The sequence below is a fragment of the Protomyctophum bolini genome, assembly GCF_963924005.1.
Source record: "Protomyctophum bolini genome assembly, chromosome: 22".
Lineage (NCBI taxonomy): Eukaryota > Metazoa > Chordata > Actinopteri > Myctophiformes > Myctophidae > Protomyctophum > Protomyctophum bolini.
Window position 1 is genome coordinate 27832987 of NC_137883.1, and position 20077 is coordinate 27853063.

A 20077-nucleotide genomic window follows, 5' to 3' on the forward strand; every position below is an offset into this window, starting at 1 on the left:
CGCACACTTAGCCCATATATATCCCACAAGGGATCCAGGTGTGGATGCCCAGTTCTTACCAATGCACACTTAGCCCATACATAACCTATATAGGACCCAGAAATGGGTGACCAGTTCTAACCCATGCACACTTAGCCCATATATATCCCACAAGAGGCCCATATATGGATGACCAGTTCTAACCCATGCCTACTTAGCCCATATATATCCCACAAGGGACCCATACATGGGTGACCAGTTCTAACCCTTGCCCACTAAGCCCATAAATAACCTATATAGGACCCATACATGGGTGACCAGTGCTAACCCATGCCCACTTAGCCCATATACACCCATAAGGGACCCAGGTGTTGGTGACCTGTTCTAACCCATGCCCACTTAGCCCATGAATAACCCACAAGGGACCCAGGTGTGGATGCCCAGTTCTTACCCATGCACACTTAGCCCATACATAACCTATATAGGACCCAGACATGGGTGACCAGTTCTAACCCATGCCCACTTAGCCCATACATAACATATATAGGACCCAGACATGGGTGACCAGTTCTAACCCATGCCCACTTAGCCCATACATAACCTATATAGGACCCATACATGGGTGACCAGTGCTAACCCATGCCCACTTAGCCCATATAAACCCATAAGGGGCCCAGGTGTTGGTGACCAGTTCTAACCCATGCCCACTTAGCCCATGAATAACCCACAAGGGACCCAGGTGTGGATGCCCAGTTTTTACCCATGCACACTTAGCCCATGCATAACCTATATAGGACCCAGACATGGGTGACCAGTTCTAACCCATGCCCACTTAGCCCATACGTAACCCATATGGGACACAGACATGCGTGCCCAGTTCTAACCCATGCCCGCTTAGCCCATATATATCCCACAAGGGACCCATACATGTTGACCAGTTCTAACCCATGCCCACTTGGCCCATTTGTAACCCATATCGAACCCACAATATTTGCCCAGTTCAAGCCCATGCCCACTTAGCCCACATAGAACCTACCTGGAACCCAGTATAATTGCCCAGTTCTAGCCCATGCCCACTTGGTACCCATAAACACACATACACCCCATATGGTGCCCACATGGACATGTTAGCTGGGAAGGGAATACTTTTCATGACGTAGGACATTATGTTTTATATTTTACTTTTTTAACAAGGATGATGTTCAGCCATGAGGGCTAGCGGTCCCACCCAATAGATGTGACAGGCGCCTAAGGTCCCACCCAACCAACCGACCCCACCCATGCACGGTGCGCCCCGCCCACTTATTGCCAGTCTCCACACAGCTGACAGCTAATGCCAGCCAGAGACAGGTAGACAGGTACACTAAGGACGTACAGTCAGTGCAGTGTACAGTAGAGAGACGGAGAGTGACACAGTGACGGCGTCCACAGGTGCAACTAACGAACTGACCGCGGTTCCACCCTCCTCAACACAAACCCTGAACCCACGCCGATCGAAGAAAGAACTTTATACTTACTGGTAAGACGCGAGGCTTTATAAATACTGGTTTGTGTGCTTGGTTGAGATATTTATTAAACCCCAACAACACTGAATGCCCTTTGTATTGTTGTACAGGGTTCCGAAATGGGCTACAGATATTTACTGGTTCATGTTGTAGGATATTGAATAGATGTACTGGTGGTGGCCTTATCGTTTAATTTCGACAGTAGCCCTACTACGGTAATGTCATTTATAACTTTGGACTACCGTATATTCGTCGGGCAGTCGGGACAGATAAACAGTCAGTGGTGTTCTGTTCACTCACTCGTCTGGATAGCTGTGCCGCCTAGGTGGTGGACTGATATTGTCTACTTAAGTGAAGTGTATTACAAATACTCAGTCTAAGGTCACGTTTAGGCCCACAGCTGACTGAAATTACTTGAGCCAAGGTGCAGATTAGAAGCATTGGCAATTTGGGTTAATTAAACGTAATTTACAAGAGCACAGTTTCTCTGCAGGTCAGTGGAAGAAGTAAATATTTTTTTTTGACTTATTATTATAGTAAAACTAGCCTACATGGTATAACATGGTTTACAAATTGATATAACATGGAGATGATACAGTGTGGACTGATGTCTCCAGTAGGCAATACTACAATTAAGTTTCATCAGAGGCATAGCCTATAACTGTTGTAGTATTTTCTTGTCAGTGAAAGTATACCACAGTCAACCCTTTATTTTATCTTTACACATCATACATTGTCCTACTAGTTACTAGTTAAATTGATGTTGCGTTATTAACAACCATGGTTTTAGTTCGTAAAAGATTCATCTGATAGAAAGAAGCATTGTTATGGATCTTATTACATTTCCACCTCCCTTTGGCAAACTGCACACATGCAAACAACACATCAATGCAGCGATCCACTGAGCTGAAAAGTACATCATATCAGCTGTCTGTCAAAGTGCTGTCAAAGATCAGTCCGGTTTCATGACCACCTGTACTCTGCTCTGATAAGACCAGCCACATGAACAACACGTGTTTATTTACAAAGAGATTGGGCCTTTCACCATATCTTAAGTAGGCCTAATATAAATAATAATATAAATGATTATGATAATAACAATAAATAATAATATCCATTGATCTCCACTGACCAGTACAATGACGGTCTGCTACTGTTGGTCACTGGGAGCTGACCAGTACTACTGTTGGTCACTGGGAGATGACCAGTACAACCACAGTCTGCTACTGTTGGTCACTGGGAGCTGACCAGTACAACCACAGTCTGCTACTGTTGGTCAGTGGGAGATGACCAGTACAACCACAGTCTGCTACTGTTGGTCACTGGGAGCTGACCAGTACAAGTGTGTACTGGTCAGTGTGTGTGTGTGTGTGTGTGTGTGTGTGTGTGTGTGTGTGTGTGTGTGTGTGTGTGTGTGTGTGTGTGTGTGTGTGTGTGTGTGTGAGAGAGAGACTTCAGGAGCTTCAACTGGTGGTCGTGGTTGGAAAGAATGTTACTGTAACTTATTGACTTCTCCCACCCTGATTTTTACCAGATAATATCACGGTGATTGAACCGTGACCACTCGGAGTCCCACCCACTTCACCTTTTACCCTCTTTCCTAACCAAACCCTGGCGCTTAAAGGAATACTATGTAACTTTGCCTTTTGTTTTCATAACAAAACAATATGTTTTTAACCCATTTCCCTCTATCCCAGCAGTCTTCAGCCACTGGAGTCGTGTGCAGGTGTTTACCTGCAGAAAGACATCTCACCATATTTTCTCTGTGTTTTCTCTGTTTATTGGTAGACCAGGGACGTTTTGGGGCTAGCAAAACAAACGTAACGTATATATGTATTATATATGTATTTATTGTTTTGTTTTGCAATCACACACAGGGCAAAGTTACATAAACTATGCGGCTATATGACTGATAATAATCAGCTGTAAAATGTAAACGTTAACTAAACTGAATAATAATGTGACCACCGTCTGTCTGTCTGTCTGTCTGTCTGTCTGTCTGTCTGTCTGTCTGTCTGTCTGTCTGTCTGTCTGTCTGTCTGTCTGTCTGTCTGTCTGTCTGTCTGTCTGTCTGTCTGTACTGTACTGTACACAATGCAAACAATACTCTAATGATATTTTAGTTTCTTGTAAGTTGACAGCTAACAAACTAAACAGTCGGTCATGCAAGACGTGCATGTGTAAAGATTTTCACTGGAATGCAGTAACCCCAGATTATTGACTATTTCTGACTCTCTCTCTCTCTGTGTGTGTGTGTGTGTGTGTGTGTGTGTGTGTGTGTGTGTGTGTGTGTGTGTGTGTGTGTGTGTGTGTACGTGCGTGCGTGCATGGTTGGACACTGTTTGTACTGTTTGTACAGGATGCTTGTGCTTTCCTCTGGTGGCCTATGATTATTATTATTAATTTCTTTAGCCTTTTTACATATTTCACTCGACCCCATGGCCTTTCCTCCTTTCCTTCCTTTACTGCCAGACTCAGGCCATAATGTCCAGTTGAGTGTAAAGCATATCATAGTGAATATATATGTGAGCTTGTAGATCGGATATTTACACTAGTGTATACAACGTACTGTATACATCAGTCTTAAGCCCTAACCACACCAAAGGGCAACTCCTTGGGTCCAAACGGTTGCAACTTAGGAGTTAACGCTAAAACCGTCTCGACCCTGCCTGGGGTCCACCAATGCTTTCTATGGCATAGGCAGCTCCCGGCAGGATCCGCCGGGAGAACCTAGACACAGCTGCGCGACATGAGACTAATTAATTAGAGCGACAGAGAGAGAGAGAGAGTAGTGTGTGTGTGTGTGTGTGTGTGTGTGTGTGTGTGTGTGTGTGTGTGTGTGTGTGTGTGTGTGTGTGTGTGTGTGTGTGTGTGTGTGTGTGTGTGTGTGTGTGTGTGTGTGTGTGTGTGTGTGTGTGTGTGTGTGTGTGTGTGTGTGTGTGTGTGTGTGTGTGTGTGTGTGTCAATTTAACAAAGGTGCAGAGATTGATCGACGTTTGCGCTACTGTATGCCGTATTGAAGTGGAGTAGGCCCCAGACTTTTTTTTCCTCCCTGGAAATAAAAACGTCTGGGTTTACGAGGCTAACTAAGACATATCACACCGCAGGGACAACGCTAAAACCGTCTTGACCAAGTGGTAAGAGGTGGGACTGCAGGCGGACCCATGGAGTTATCACTCCGGTTCAGTCTCTATCCTTTTAATACTCTCTGTTCTGGTCTTGACCCTTTGGTGTGGTTATGGCTTTAAGGAGCAGCACACTGCAGACTGCAGGGGACCTTTTAGAAAAGGTTCTCTTGTTTTGGGGGCAAAAGACAATCATCTCTCAACCTCACCTGGTCCTGTACAACAGTGGCCCATTGTATCAGTTTATAACATTCATAACTCACTGTTAGGCCTGTCACAAGTTACATAATTGCAATTATTTGAGATAAGCCGGATAATCGTTTCCATGTTGAAATGTTCTTTCATTTTCAAACATTTTCTAAAACTGTGGTAATGGCAGATCTACTGTACATGCAGCATGTTGAGCTAGTTTTACATCTACTATTTCCACTATAATTTTAAAACAGACTTTGATTAAATATAGCCTTCTTTCTTTCTTTCTTTCTTTCTTTCTTTCTTTCTTTCTTTCTTTCTTTCTTTTTCTATTTTTTTGTGTGATATCGTACCATGCTACTTATGTTGTAGGTCATATTGACCCTGTATTTATTTTTCTTTTTTTTACAAAGCCTAAAGGGAAAAAAGAAATATTTATGTTCCAATGTTCAATGTCAATAACAAAATTGGCTAAATCGTAATTGTTTCGATGACAATTAATTGTCAAGTAACATTTCATGATCGTGGCAGCCCTATGGCTTTCATCTGCTTCTTGACCTACCCCCCCGCCCCCCACAACACCCCTTTCTGTAATGTTTTTAATGAGGTGAATTCTTTCCCTTGACTCTGGTTTAGTGAGTCAACCAACCAGACTAACTACAAAAACTGCCTGTTCTCTCTCTCTCTCTCTCTCTCTCTCTCTCTCTCTCTCTCCTCTTTCTAACACTTTCCCTCCTTCTCACTCACTCGCTTTCTATCCCTCCTTCACTCATCTCACGTTTTAAAATTCATTTTTATTGCATGACAATCATTCTCATTCTTCCAAAGCTTTAAAAGCATTATGATTAAAAATACATGTAATAACGAAAATACTAACAAGATAACAAAAACCTCCAATCAGACAGACTGACATATACATGATGTATGTATAGACTATAGTCAGACAGACAGACAGACATATACATGATGTATGTATGGTAGGACTATAGTCACCCATTGTCCCTTATTTTGTGGCAGGCTGCTACTGCATTTTGCGGCAAACTGTGAACATTCATGGACAGAGTCAAACGTGTGTGGGTGCGTGCATGAACGTGTGCACGGTGTATATGGTGACCTCTGACGTCAAGCAGGCGTTCGGAGGTCATGAGGACGTTTACGTTCAGGGACGTGGTTCAAGGCCGGGTCGGCGTGTGAGTGAGACTTTGGGCTGGTACCTGTATGTTGTTTGAGGTCAAGAAAGTGGTTCCCATCACAGCCTGTCCTCTATCTGGACAGCCAGGATTGACCGTGTCGGTCTTCTGTTAACCCATTAAAACCATTTCGAACCTCATTATGTCCAAAACTGTTACTTTTGAGGATAGTAGCAGATCTACAAGCTCAAAATGCGTCGGTTTGGAGCTTGTGGATGGATCTGTTTCTTTTGATGCTTTCGTGTGGCACTATAGTATGATCAAGTAGTGCGTCCATTTTCGGAAAAACAAAAAAAGTTAGGATACAGAGATTCTGCCCGACAACAGCGATATTTAGCAACAACAAAAATGATGACACAGAGGCACTCCCAGCTCGAAAGGTACAGTGTAATGGGTTAAGCATTCAGAATGTCAGACCTGAGGCCGATTTCTAAGTTTTCTGGAAAACGAGGCGTTCCTGGCTTGAAAGGTATGACCGCATACATACAGTAGGTGTTCCAGGTCTAAATGGGTGCTCGCTGAGCCTGTACATTGTTATGCTTTTTCTCATTTTGCTGTCAATCACAGACCCGCCGTGATCTAATATTTTGCCACAGTCTACTGTAAGATCCAGATACGCATTGGCGTTTACTTTGGGTTGTTGATGTTTGGATCCAATAGGTGTCATCATCTTGTTTTTGTTGATTTGATCATTTGGTTGAGTGGGATTTGTTGACTCACTGTACAGTGAAGTCTGTCTGTCGGGAATCAGGACTAGTTGAGTGTAGAGACTCTTGTGTATGTTCATCTTTTGATGCATGGTAATGATAATATCTCTCTCTCTCTCTCTCTATCTATCTCTCTCTCCTATCACTCAATTATCTAGAGAGAGAGAGAGAGAGACAGAGAGAGAGAGAGAGAGAGAGAGACAGAGAGAGAGAGAGAGAGAGAGAGAGAGGGAGGGAGAGAGAGAGGATTCATTGTCTTAGACCAGGGTGTGGCCTTGTTGTTTTTACATCTGTAGTTGGATATGTTTATCTAAGCAGTAATACACGACGCGGTCATATGAGATAATCATGAGGCACAGACAAATCCTCAGTGCTGTGTACACTCCTAAGAGTCCATTTGGTTCCATTTGTATACAATGAAGTTAAAAATGGATATATAAATGTTATTGTGTGCTATTGTTGTGCTGACTGTGGTCTTAGGTCATTGTTATTATATCACAATATTTTACAGTACATAACTTTGTAACTCTAAATCACATTTCCATTGTTAATATTTTGATTGATTGATTGATTAAATACTTTATTGTCAGAAATGTAATCAGTACAGGGTACAGTCAAATAGAAATGTAGCCTAATCAGTACAGGGTACAGTCAAATAGAAATGTAGCCTAATCAGGCCAGGGTACAGTCAAATAGAAATGTAGTCTAATCAGTACAGGGTACAGTGAAATAGAAATGTAGCCTAATCAGTACAGGGTACAGTCAAATAGAAATGTAGTCTAATCAGTACAGGGTACAGTGAAATAGAAATGTAGTCTAATCAGTACAGGGTACAGTCAAATAGAAATGTAGTCTAATCAGTACAGGGTACAGTCAAATAGAAATGTAGTCTAATCAGGCCAGGGTACAGTCAAATAGAAATGTAGTCTAATCAGTACAGGGTACAGTCAAATAGAAATGTAGCCTAATCAGTACAGGGTACAGTCAAATAGAAATGTAGTCTAATCAGTACAGGGTACAGTCAAATAGAAATGTAGCCTAATCAGTACAGGGTACAGTCAAATAGAAATGTAGTCTAATCAGTACAGGGTACAGTCAAATAGAAATGTAGTCTAATCAGTACAGGGTACAGTCAAATAGAAATGTAGTCTAATCAGTACAGGGTACAGTCAAATAGAAATGTAGCCTAATCAGTACAGGGTACAGTCAAATAGAAATGTAGCCTAATCAGTACAGGGTACAGTCAAATAGAAATGTAGCCTAATCAGTACAGGGTACAGTCAAATAGAAATGTAGTCTAATCAGTACAGGGTACAGTCAAATAGAAATGTAGTCTAATCAGTACAGGGTACAGTCAAATAGAAATGTAGTCTAATCAGTACAGGGTACAGTCAAATAGAAATGTAGTCTAATCAGTACAGGGTACAGTCAAATAGAAATGTAGTCTAATCAGTACAGGGTACAGTCAAATAGAAATGTAGTCTAATCAGTACAGGGTACAGTCAGACACACGTCCAATGGGATCACCGGAAAAAGTAAGTAAGACATTAAAGCTAAAAGGAAAACACAAAAACGTCCTGGGGACTCGTTTCCATTGTGGTCCTACTGTATGTATTCAATTCATCAACAGGAAAGTTACATTTACCTGCCCTTGTGGTCCCCTGATAGATTTTCTAAGGCCAACAGCTACTATGACTGACCTATTTTAAGGATCCTCTCAATTAAGACAACATAAAACACTTCCATTTCCATTTGATTGGATGGTATATAATGTAATCTTCATGGTATATAGCCCCAATCGGCACCCTGTCGGCTCGTCACACAGAGAAACAGTCTCAAGCATAGACAGCACAGTGGATAGAACAGAACTGTTGTTTTACTTAATAATTATCACCTTGCAGATAATCTATATATTATGAAAGGTATACTTTGCTATAATAGCCGGGAGATAGTTGTGCCGCGGCCAGCATGTGGACCGTAGTCCGCCTATTGAGTACCTTGATGAATTGAATACAGAGGACCACAATCCCTTAGGACTTTTTGTGATATCCTTTTAGCATTGTTGTGTAATTATAATATTCTGCAAACTGCTAATAAAGTGTTCAATCAATCACAAAAAGTACCACTGGTAGCCTGGTAGAGTATGCTCCGCCCGAATAAAGTTAGTTACAAAACTATGGTTAGTATTTTTTCGTCAATTGTTTGGAGCAGTGCACTGATCAAACTGGTGACAATAGCAGATCTACAAGCATCTGCCAGCTTCTAGATCAGCTATTATTATTATTATTAGTTTGTTTTATTATTATTATTATTTTACATTTCCATTCTTTTACATAAAAATAAATGTCGTGACCCATACAAATTGGTTTGTGAAACAGTGGTCTAAATATGAATGCTAACCTATAGCAACTATGCTACTGTAGCACTTTGATGTTTGTTTTTGTTTCCATACTAACGTATCTGTGGCGTTGATGTTTTATTACAATTTATTACCATGGGAAGAGGAAGACAGGAGCAATGATTTGTGTTTTATGCAATATTTATAACGACAAGTTTTGAGGTGATGTCATCTTTGCAGCCTACACTACAGAATCATCCCCAATTAAAAGTGTGCGAGTGCGCGCTTGTGTGTGTGTGTGTGTGTGTGTGTGTGTGTGTGTGTGTGTGTGCGCGTGTGCACACTGCACACGCTTGTGTACCTCATCCTCCACTCCCCGATACCTTGATTACCTTAGTACTAAGTTATGCTATGAATCAGAACATTGCTGAATATGATCCAATACTTGGCTCACACACACACACACACACACACACACACACACACACACACACACACACACACACACCTTGAAGACCTTACTGTAGTGTATGAATATGGGTGGGTTATCAGACAACAAGTTGAAATGCTTTAACGATATTTATCTTGTAAATAGTATTATTGGTATATTGCAGTATACGTAAATTGTTGTGTGTACTAATCAGTATAATCAACAGTCAGGCAGCCCTGACTGAGAGCATCTACACTAGACCTACTGCAGGTCTAGGTCATCAGTTATAGTCGTGGGAAAGAGGAGAGAGGCTGGTATGTCAAGAATGAGGGAGTTGGTCTTACTACTAGAAAGCTAAAGTTGCACAGTACACACACACACACACACACACACACACACACACACACACACACACACACACACACACACACACACACACACACACACACACACACAGTTACACGCACACACATACACTCATTCACTAATGTACATACTATGCACACTCCCATTAGGCACACACAGACATACATATGTCTACATTAGTATACACTAATTGGATTGGAATGGTAACATGATACATACTGTACCTACTGTACAAACCTGCTTAAACCACATTACACACACTCACCACATACCTGCGTTCTTCTCTTTCCTGTGCGTGCGTGCGTGCGTGCGTGCGTGGACAGTTTATTTATATTGTGTGGACTGGCCCTGAAGTGGCGAGGTCATTGATGGTTTGTGTAATATTTACCATATGTCACTATCAGAGGGAATGGAGGGCTGCTGCATAGCTGGAATACAAACTAACAGAAGCAGAGAGAGAGATAGGGAGAGAATGAGATGTAGATATCTTTACAAACTAACAGAAAGAAGCAGAGAGAGAGAGAGATAGGGAGAGAATGAGATGTAGATATCTTTCACATATCTTATCTTGCAAATGATGCTTGACAGAAACTCACCCTTCTCCCTGACATACTGTACAGTATGCCCCTACTGTAGAAGTTTACCTAGCCATGTTGTCTTCATTGAGATAGATGGTAGGAATGCTGAGAGGGAGACAGTGTAGGAGAGACAGACTGTAGGAAAGCTGTGAGGGAGACAGTGTAGGAGAGACAGACTGTAGGAAAGCTGTGAGGGAGACAGTGTAGGAGAGACAGACTGTAGGAAAGCTGTGAGGGAGACAGTGTAGGAGAGACAGACTGTAGGAAAGCTGTGAGGGAGACAGTGATCAGTGATGCCAATCAGCCCACTAACCCCAGTCTATACTAAGTTGTGTGACGGTGTCGCAGTGACTAGCTGCAAGGTCCTCCCCTGATGTGCTTCCAGTGTAATTGTAAGGCCCTGCCATCAGACTCCAGGGCCCACCATGGTCTGTAAATCTGAGAGTGTACAAATGGAATGGAGAGGAATTTCTCAGGTAAACTCTGAGAGTGTACTACTGTAAGGGTCCGTTTGTCTCCATCCATTTGTACACTCAGAGGTACAGCCCTGTATGGGGCCACTAACTTGGACCCCCTTTTGGACTCGACGTTGAGAGCCAGTGATATACAGTATAAATGACCCCAGCCCAAGCTCAACATCGAATGTTGCGCAACAGACACTCCCAGCCTGTGGAGCAATGCGATCGGTTTTGATATCAATAATCTCCGTCCTTTTGATCAATCTCCGTCTTGAGCGCTGGGCGTTACTAATAGGGCGGAGAACTCCGTCCTGTGCGCTCAGGGTGTTTTAAATGAGTGCTGTTTTGCATTAATATGTAGCACCTCCAGGCTCCAATTTAGCATCTGGGAGAAATGGCCCTCCTCCAAGACTATGGCCAGCCATACTGGTTGTCCAGCGAGTAGAGGTGGTACGATGCTGTTGGGTAGAGAAGATGTTGTTGATGTTCACATTCTGTTGATGTTGCCACAACATTTGACTCATTTAATGAGACTGAAAGAGTCTGCATCTGTCGTTCTGCTTTCTTGACACTTTCTCCGCATGGGGTATTTTATGCAGTGTATAAAGGCCTATTGCGTACTATGCAGCATATAGTGTGTGCGTTCCGCTGCGAGCGTGTGTGTGTGTGTGTGTGTGTGTGTGTGTGTGTGTGTGTGTGTGTGTACATGTGAAGCAGTGTAAATCCTGCCACTACAGTAGCCTTGCATGCAGGTAAAGCAAAGGAAGACATTCATCTTCTGGTTTTGGTCATTGTCAACATTGCATGTCTACAAAACAGTAACACCCCCAAACCTACAGTACAATTCTTTCTCCTGTACTTGCAAGTATTTTCCATTTAGCCACAAGACATAATAATATCACAGAGCCACGAGTAAAAACTGTTAAAACAAATCACAATTGAGCGGTGCTGTAAGTGTGGTCAGAATATAACATCATTGTGATGAACATGCACTTGATGGAGTGACAGCCGTTGATTGCTTCAGTCTCTATTTCAGTCTAAGTGTCATTACACCACCGCAGGCAGACATGCATAACTTACTGTACTGTACTTTATATATAGGCTTACAATAAGCAAGCTAATCATTATCACAAGTCCTGTATTGTCACATAATGATTTGATTATCTCAGAGATGCATATGGCTGTCACATTAGCATATCAACAGTTACAACTGGACCTAAATAACATGTAATCTTAGACGTCCCACAGCACGACATGCTGAGGAAGAAATAACCCAAGCAAAAAAATAACTGCAAAAATATATAAACCAGTAGTTGCTTCAATTACTTTAAATTTGTATCAAAAGTCTGCACTTGCACCAAGGCTGCAGATAAGCAGAATAAACGGTTAAACGTTTTAAAAGGACTAAACTAATTTGTTGTGCAACTACAATACTGTATGCTATAATGCTACAATACCAGTTTGCGGTGAAATGGGAAATAAAGATGGGTCGTTTTCATGGGCTCTGGGGTGGCTCTATAGTGCGAATACCCCTTTACCAACTCGCCCCGGGCGTACAGCCGACCGAACTGTTCGGCCTGGTATTCCTAAAGTAACCTAAGTAAAATACACACAGACAGACAGACACTGACTGGGGCAAAAACATTATCTCTGGCCCTGCCTTCGGCCTGCACGGCTGAGATAAATATCTAGGATACAGGACGGTACTATATGATATATGATATAGTACTACTTTATTGTCGGCTCGCGCTGACATTTGTCTTGCGGCCCAGCGGCGTTGCATGCAACACACATACACATATTTGACATAACACAGAGAACCGAGGATCTAGCCTGAGGCATATACAGTTAGTACATTACAGCAGACCATACACTGTCCCTGTAGACTGCACTGCTTCCTTTCATGCCCTAGGCCTACCTGTTAACACATGAGAACGTAGTGCAGTGGCTCTCAACCCTTTCTGGATCATTGCCTACTAAACCTGGAGTGTTCACGGCTCACCCATCTTATTTGGGCTGTGGTCGGATGGGTGCAGCACCAAGTGTTGGGCCACCAAACGACACCGACACTTAACTGTTACCACCCGAGCACTGCTTATCATCTCAGCAGCAAACTGCAGGGTGAAGCTGAAACTGTTAATTCAAGATCAACTCTGATTATCACAGTACAATATTGTAAATGTAAATTTGTCAATAAACACTGTTTATTTATATTTTTCCCCAAGTAGTGAAATTATCACTAAGGAATTTGCTGTGTGGCAAGTTGACAGAGCCCTTGGTTAGGTGAGAAATAGACATCACGTGTCATCTGAGAAGGCTCGCCATCTGTCAATGTGAAAATGAGGAGACAGTTGACTTAAGCTAGGGAGAAATAAACTCTGACAGGGTGATTAGACCCACAGTGGTCTTCTACTTATTCATTACATTCTCCATAATAACCTGCTCCCCGGTGATTATCCCGCTTATTGCATGGCTACTTAATAAAGAATTTAATACGTTGACCTAAATGAATACATTGGCCAAGTATTCGCAACAAAACGAAGGATGTTATTGCTCACGGTAATGAAAGTAGTCCATAGATCATTAAATTATGCCACGTGCGTCCAGTGCAGCGTGTCACCTCGGAAAACAACGTGGAAGTGTTGATAAAATCGAATCAATATTGGGTTCCTGCATTGTCTATATTATAGACAATGCATTGTCTATAATATAGACAATGCAGGAGCGAGATATAGACTCTATATCTCGCTTCGGATGTTTTCAAAAACATTCTTGAGAGCAATGTTTAGCGTTCGACACAGGTGTAAGTAAGTATAAAATATAAATCTGGCGAAAGAGTACAGGGCAAACGGTGTCCTGTTGTTAGAGCTTTGACTGGATTGCTGCACCTCCACATGTGCAAGATGATGTTCATCTCATGTGGAGGATCATCAGCTATACATCTGGAAGACTGTGTTCTTCTCAATCACGTCCTCGTTCCCTCCTGCTCCGTTGTGACATGTGCCGTAGAACAAGAGAGACGTGAAAGTCAACGTGAAGAGAGAGAGAACCAAGTGAATAAATTTGACGTTTGTGCGTGCGTGCGTGTGCGCACGCACAATATTCCTGTGTTTGTTTGTGTGTGTGTGTGTGTGGGAGGGGGATTGCGTGTGTCTTTCTGTATTGTCTTATCTGGATTTTTAATCGCAAAAACGTGTCTTACCTTGTCAACGTTAACGGCGCTTTGACAAAACTGTAACAGTTTTAAAGCCTTTTGAACTGATCAGAGAGAGAGAGAGAGAGAGAGAGAGAGAGAGAGAGAGAGAACCACCCTCATACCTGGCTGCTTATCAAGGTGTGTCACACTTGGCCTCGAGCCACAGTCATCAAACCTTGAACCAAGACTGACGTCTCGAATCCACCCAAACACACCCTGGGCTGGGTGGGACACCCTACACAGGCCCTGGGTGCTGCCCCCAGATACACTTCTAAATCATCAGCGAGAAATTTACTCTGAGAGAGTGTTTCAAATTGAACCAAATGGACCCTCACAGGTCCATTTGTACACTCAGGGTGTACAAAGTGGATGCACAGTTTGTCTTACACCGAGCACTTTACTGCGTCGTTTAAAAAACATTGCTTGTAAAAAGCTAAAATGAGAATCTGTAAAATTCAAAAGGCAATAAAGTGTTTGAGGTCAAGTCACTTTATTTATATAGCACGTTTTAAGATCAACAGCAGTTGACCCAAAGTGCTTCCCGAGAGACATGACAACATATAGACCGTAGTCCATTCGCAAAGCAATAATACAAGACTGATAACATGATAAAGAAACATTAACCAATTTGTACAGTATGGTGGAGTATGTAAATCAGTGGTTCCCAATGTAGGGTCTGGGGATCCCTATAGGAGTCCTTGAGAGAGTTCCAGGGGGTCCCCAGGTAAATGATAATTAGGAACCAATCAACCAAAATACCAAATGGACCCTTATGGGTCTGTAATCATTTTATTTTTTCCCAGAGATAAAAATGCCATTAAATGGAGGACTGTAGCCTAATTCAGGTCAAACCTGGTGGGGTCCTTGAAATGAGAGATCCGTAAAAATGTTCTCTTATGGGGGTCCTTGGCGTATATTTTCCAATGTGGGTCCGCAGGCTAATGAGTGTAAATGTGGGGGTCCTTGACATGAAACAGTTTGATGTAAATACACATGTCTCTCTACATTTAGACCCTGGAGTCAGGTAGGACACCTACTGGTTGACAAGTAGTACTGCCTGGAGCTCACCAGTGCAATATCTGCCCTATCCCAATCTGGGTACCCATCGGCAAAACAAAGCCCTCTTTTCCTTTGACTCTGAAGTTGACGGGACAGAGTCAACAGAGACTAGCCCTATCCAAACCATGGGGGGGTCTCGCACATTATGGTATAAAACTTACAGACTGCAGGTTTAAATTTTAGTTTAGTTCACCCCCCCCCCCCCCCTATTTCTCTCTCTTGCTCGCTCGCTCGCACACACACACACACACACACACACACACACACACACACACACACACACACACACACACACACACACACACTCCTAAGTAAACTGATCAATCAGGCAGACAAACCATGGCAGGATATTAACTATCACCCCCTCTCTCTGTCTCTCTATCTCTCTCTCTCTGTCTCTCGCACGCACGCATGCACGCACGCATGCACGCACGCATGCACGCACACACACACACACACACACACACACACACACACACACACACACACACACACACACACACACAGAGAGAGAGACAGAGAAGAAATCACTGTCTCTCTTTCTTTGTGGTTAGTGGAAAGGTTGTAGCTAGGGTCATCACCATGTACACAAAAGCACAGACCCCCCCCCCCCCCCCTTCCCTTCCACACACACACACACACACACACACACACACACACACACACACACACACACACTGAGCCTCCCCCGGGGGTCTCATCTGGCTCAGTTTCAGTGCGTCTCTCATCATGAATGGTTCTCTGTCCTTTCTGAGGCCTGCAGTGAGTATCACAACATGCACTTCATACCTAGATTTAGCAATTAGCAAGTTATACTGACAGCACATTATACGCTCAGTGGTTAATAGTGTTGTTAACGTGAGCTACGTTTAATATTTTCAACTGTCTAAATGCTGGTGAGCTAAAATTCATGTTGTTATACTTTAGCTATTTTTTGTATATATTCGTTCAGAACAAACATTTTTAACTCATATCTTTGCTTCTGGGGGCGTCCCTGGAACAACATATTTTGAGATGGGGGTCGCCGGGCCACACGCATATAATTCCTTGACATGAAAACTGTTTAAGAACCACTGACATAGAAACGTAAGTTTTTTCAGAAAACTGTCAGGATTTAGAAGACATTTGCAGAATCGAAATGGCTTAATGAGTACATGTTGGGATGGGGAGATTTAGTCTCATTCTAAAATGCGTCACAGTAAAATAAAGTTGGTCTTTGTAACGACGAGATATTGACACAGAAGCTGCACCTTATAGCATCAAGACGTGCTACATGCGATATTTTTTAAGCCATGATAATGATAGTGATAGTGATAGTGATTGTGTGTGTGTGTGTGTGTGTGTGTGTGTGTGGGTGTGTGTGTGTGTGTGTGTGTGTGTGTGTGTGTGTGACACTTGCTTTGGCAATGTAAACGTATGTTTCTCCCTAACTTATATTTTAAAGTACAAGTCAATGGTGTTTTGATTGCGCTGAATCCTCAACCTCATGGATATATTATGTCTGGTGTCTGGTCACATAAGTCTGAGATATACAGACATTACTGACCACCTCTTCACATTTCTCTTCACTTTCCCTGATCTTTTCTTTTGTCTTTTTTCCCCCCTCTTTGTTGTGCCTGATTTGCCTCCTAGTATAGAGAAAAGAGGCCAATTCGCACCTCCTGGGCCTGGCACCATTCCACACTTGGCTAGTCCCCTCCTTTGTCCGTGACAATGCTTGGACAATTCACTAACGTTTCACTGAAGTGGTCTCTGAAACGTTGGAATGTCACATATCTGTGCTGTACATTGAAGCCAAGTCAGAGATCCACATTGTAGATCCTGTGAGATCCACCTGGTTTTTAAGAGTCCAATCAGTTGAATTGTCTCTCGTTCTTCTTCCAGACGCTGAGGATTAGCACAGACAAAGAGGTGTTTCCGCCTCTGCTGGACAAACTACGGCAGCTGCTAGAGGACAAAGTTCACGTCCTGCAAAACTCCGCCACTGAAGACTGGCAGGTACTGTACCTACCTGAGACAGACAGAGCATGACACCTTTCTTTTGTACCAGTTCCTTTCCCCTCCATCAGGTGCCCTGGCTGGCCAGGGGGAGGTAGTTTAGAGACCAGGATTACTGCATGTTGGGGCAGTGCTGGGGGAACACGCCCCCACTCGCACTCACAGCGTCCCCAGCGGGAATTGAACCCAGGACCTTCTAGCTGTGTGCCACCGTGCCCCGATTGAAAATACTCATCAACTACTGTAGCTTTGAACTGAAATGGAGCCTCAGTCGGAGGCTGCAGGTCTGTTGATGATGTGTCTGTTCATGTGGGTTCACGTGTGGATTAGTCAACAGCAGCTATTATTCAATGCCCACAGACAGACAGACAGACAGACAGACAGACAGACAGACAGACAGACAGACAAGAGCAAAATGAGGATCAGTTTAAACACTCAAACCCAAGTATCGGCTATCGGAAACATCTTCAAATCTTCTCTCATGGGGTGTGTCCATGGCACAACATCTAAACACTGTACATATAAATCATTAAATCTGGGAGGTCCTTGACATGGAAATGTTTGAGAACCCTCTGCTATCGAGAGCAACGATGAATGTGATTTAGTCGAGCCTATGAGTCACTCAGTGTGGAAAGGATTAGTTCTCTTCATCCGACCAAGTCAGGACAAAATACCCAGACATGCTGTCATTTCCTTTTAATTCCATATCTGTCTTCACTTGTCTGTAGTTCTTCATCTTTCCTTCTCTACTGTACCTGTGTCCTATTCAGTCTGTCCCTCATTCAGTTTAATGAAGTGGTTCGCAAACAGTGGCCTGAGGCACACAGGTGAGACCGGGCCTATAGGTGGGCCTTGAGGGTGAGACCAGGCTTATAGGTGGGCCTTGAGGGTGAGACCAGGCCTATAGGTGGGCCTTGAGGGTGAGACCAGGCTTATAGGTGGGCCTTGAGGGTGAGACCAGGCCTATAGGTGGGCCTTGAGGGTGAGACCAGGCCTATAGGTGGGCCTTGAGGGTGAGACCAGGCCTATAGGTGGGCCTTGAGGGTGAGACCAGGCTTATAGGTGGGCCTTGAGGGTGAGACCAGGCCTATAGGTGGGCCTTGAGGGTGAGACCAGGCCTATAGGTGGGCCTTGAGGGTGAGACCAGGCTTATAGGTGGGCCTTTGGGATGTCTGGAGGATGCCTTTAGGATCAGTCTATAAGCTCACAACCAGTGCAGTGGACAGTAAATCAAATACTTTTACTTGAGTTACTGTACATTAAATTTGGAGCATTTCCTTTTGTTGTGTGTAGCTTGTAGATATTGCTATTTTCACAATTTCTGTCAATTTTTTAAGATGTACTTTGTAATATTTTACTTTTGAATACTTCAGTACTTACTTGAGTATATACTTTGTCCACCACTGCCTTACAACGCACATTTTTTAAACATTTTGGGCCTGTGTGTGCACTGTATAAAATATAAATCATGTGGGGTCAGTACACTAAAAATAACTCGAGAGTTAAATGAACACGTTTACACAGTGAATGGACAGATTCTGACACCAGCCATTAGTGAGTGTAACACCTCAACCTGTCTGCATCAAACAAAACAGACAAAAACCTGTCATGACCGCACACCCCTCGTTATTTAATTGAAGGTTGCGTTTGGCAGATGGATGCTGGATAATATTTTTTATGAACGCACTACAAAATCCAGAGTGTTCAATTTAACTCCATTTGGTTCAATTTGTACGCGATCAGGGTCCTATTAACATAGTGTGAATGCAAAATGATATCAGATCAAGTCATATGAAAACACATTTGTACATTTTGTTAACGTAAAACAACAATCCTGAATGTCTACAAAAAGTGTCAAAATGTACCTACATAATTAAGGGTCCATTTTGCACCGTCGCCATGTAAAATTATGAATCTATAATTATACAGTATATTGTTTACGGCTCAAGAAACTACAATGTGCCAGACCCGCCCACGGAACACAATGTACAGTACGTCTGTCTGTCTGATCAGCTGGACCTGTCTGCAAAAAATTGCAATAATTAAGTTCTTGTTTATGTTGGTGATTGTAACCCATTGAAACTTACTACGAACTATGTACGAAAATAGCAGATGCAAAATCTGCAAATTTTGCAAAATCTTGAAAGTACAGTATGAGAAGTAGTGTCGGCTTGAAGTGAACACTCTCTCCCTCTCTCTCTCTCTCTCTCTCTCTCTCTCTCTCTCTCTCTCTTCTCCCCTCTCCCCCCCCCTCTCTCTCTCTCTCTCTCTCTCTCCTTCTCCCCTCTCTCTCCCTCTCTCTCTCTCTCTCTCTCTCTCTCTCTCTCTCTCCTTCTCCCCTCTCTCCCCCTCTCCCTCTCTCTCTCTCTCTCTCTCTCTCCTTCTCCCCTCTCCCCCCCTCTCTCCCTCTCTCTCTCTCTCTCTCTCCTTCTCCCCTCTCCCCCCCTCTCCCTCTCTCTCTCTCTCTCTCTCTCTCTCTCCTTCTCCCCTCTCTCTCTCTTTCTCTCTCTCTCTCCTTCTCCCATCTCTCTAGCTCTCTCTCTCTCTCTCTCTCTCTCTCTCTCTCTCTCTCTCTCTCCTTCTCCCCTCTCCCCCCCTCTCCCTCTCTCTCTCCTCTCCTCAGGGTGTGTTGTTGGAGGAGGTCTCAGACAGAGGAGGTGTTTGGAGCTACACCGTGCAGTGCCAGGAGCTGACCTTTCACCTCCAGCAGCTACACAGTCAAACAGAGCAGGAGCTCACCAACATACACACACAGTAAGAGAGAACGCCGCACGCACGCACACACGCACGCACAGTTACACACAGTTACATACACAGGTTTTGTTAAGTTTGTATTTAAAGAGTTTTCATATTATATTTGTAATTTTGCAGTGAAATTGTGACTGCAGTGTGACACAGCTCTGTTTACACACTTTTTTATTCCTATACATTAGGAATAATGTTAGTTTTGATTGTT

General features: G+C 43.2%; 1 protein-coding gene across 1 annotated transcript in view; it reads left to right on the forward strand.

Annotated features, from left to right (window-relative positions):
* Positions 1-1471: 1471 nt before the first annotated feature.
* LOC308309504 (uncharacterized protein) overlaps positions 1472-20077 on the forward strand; it is a 53116-nt gene continuing 34510 nt past the window's right edge. Inside the window, exons 1-3 of the mRNA XM_080755381.1 lie at positions 1472-1498; positions 17008-17121; positions 19745-19875. The gene's annotated coding sequence lies outside the window, so the exon portion shown is untranslated. The remainder of the gene's footprint in view (positions 1499-17007; positions 17122-19744; positions 19876-20077) is intronic.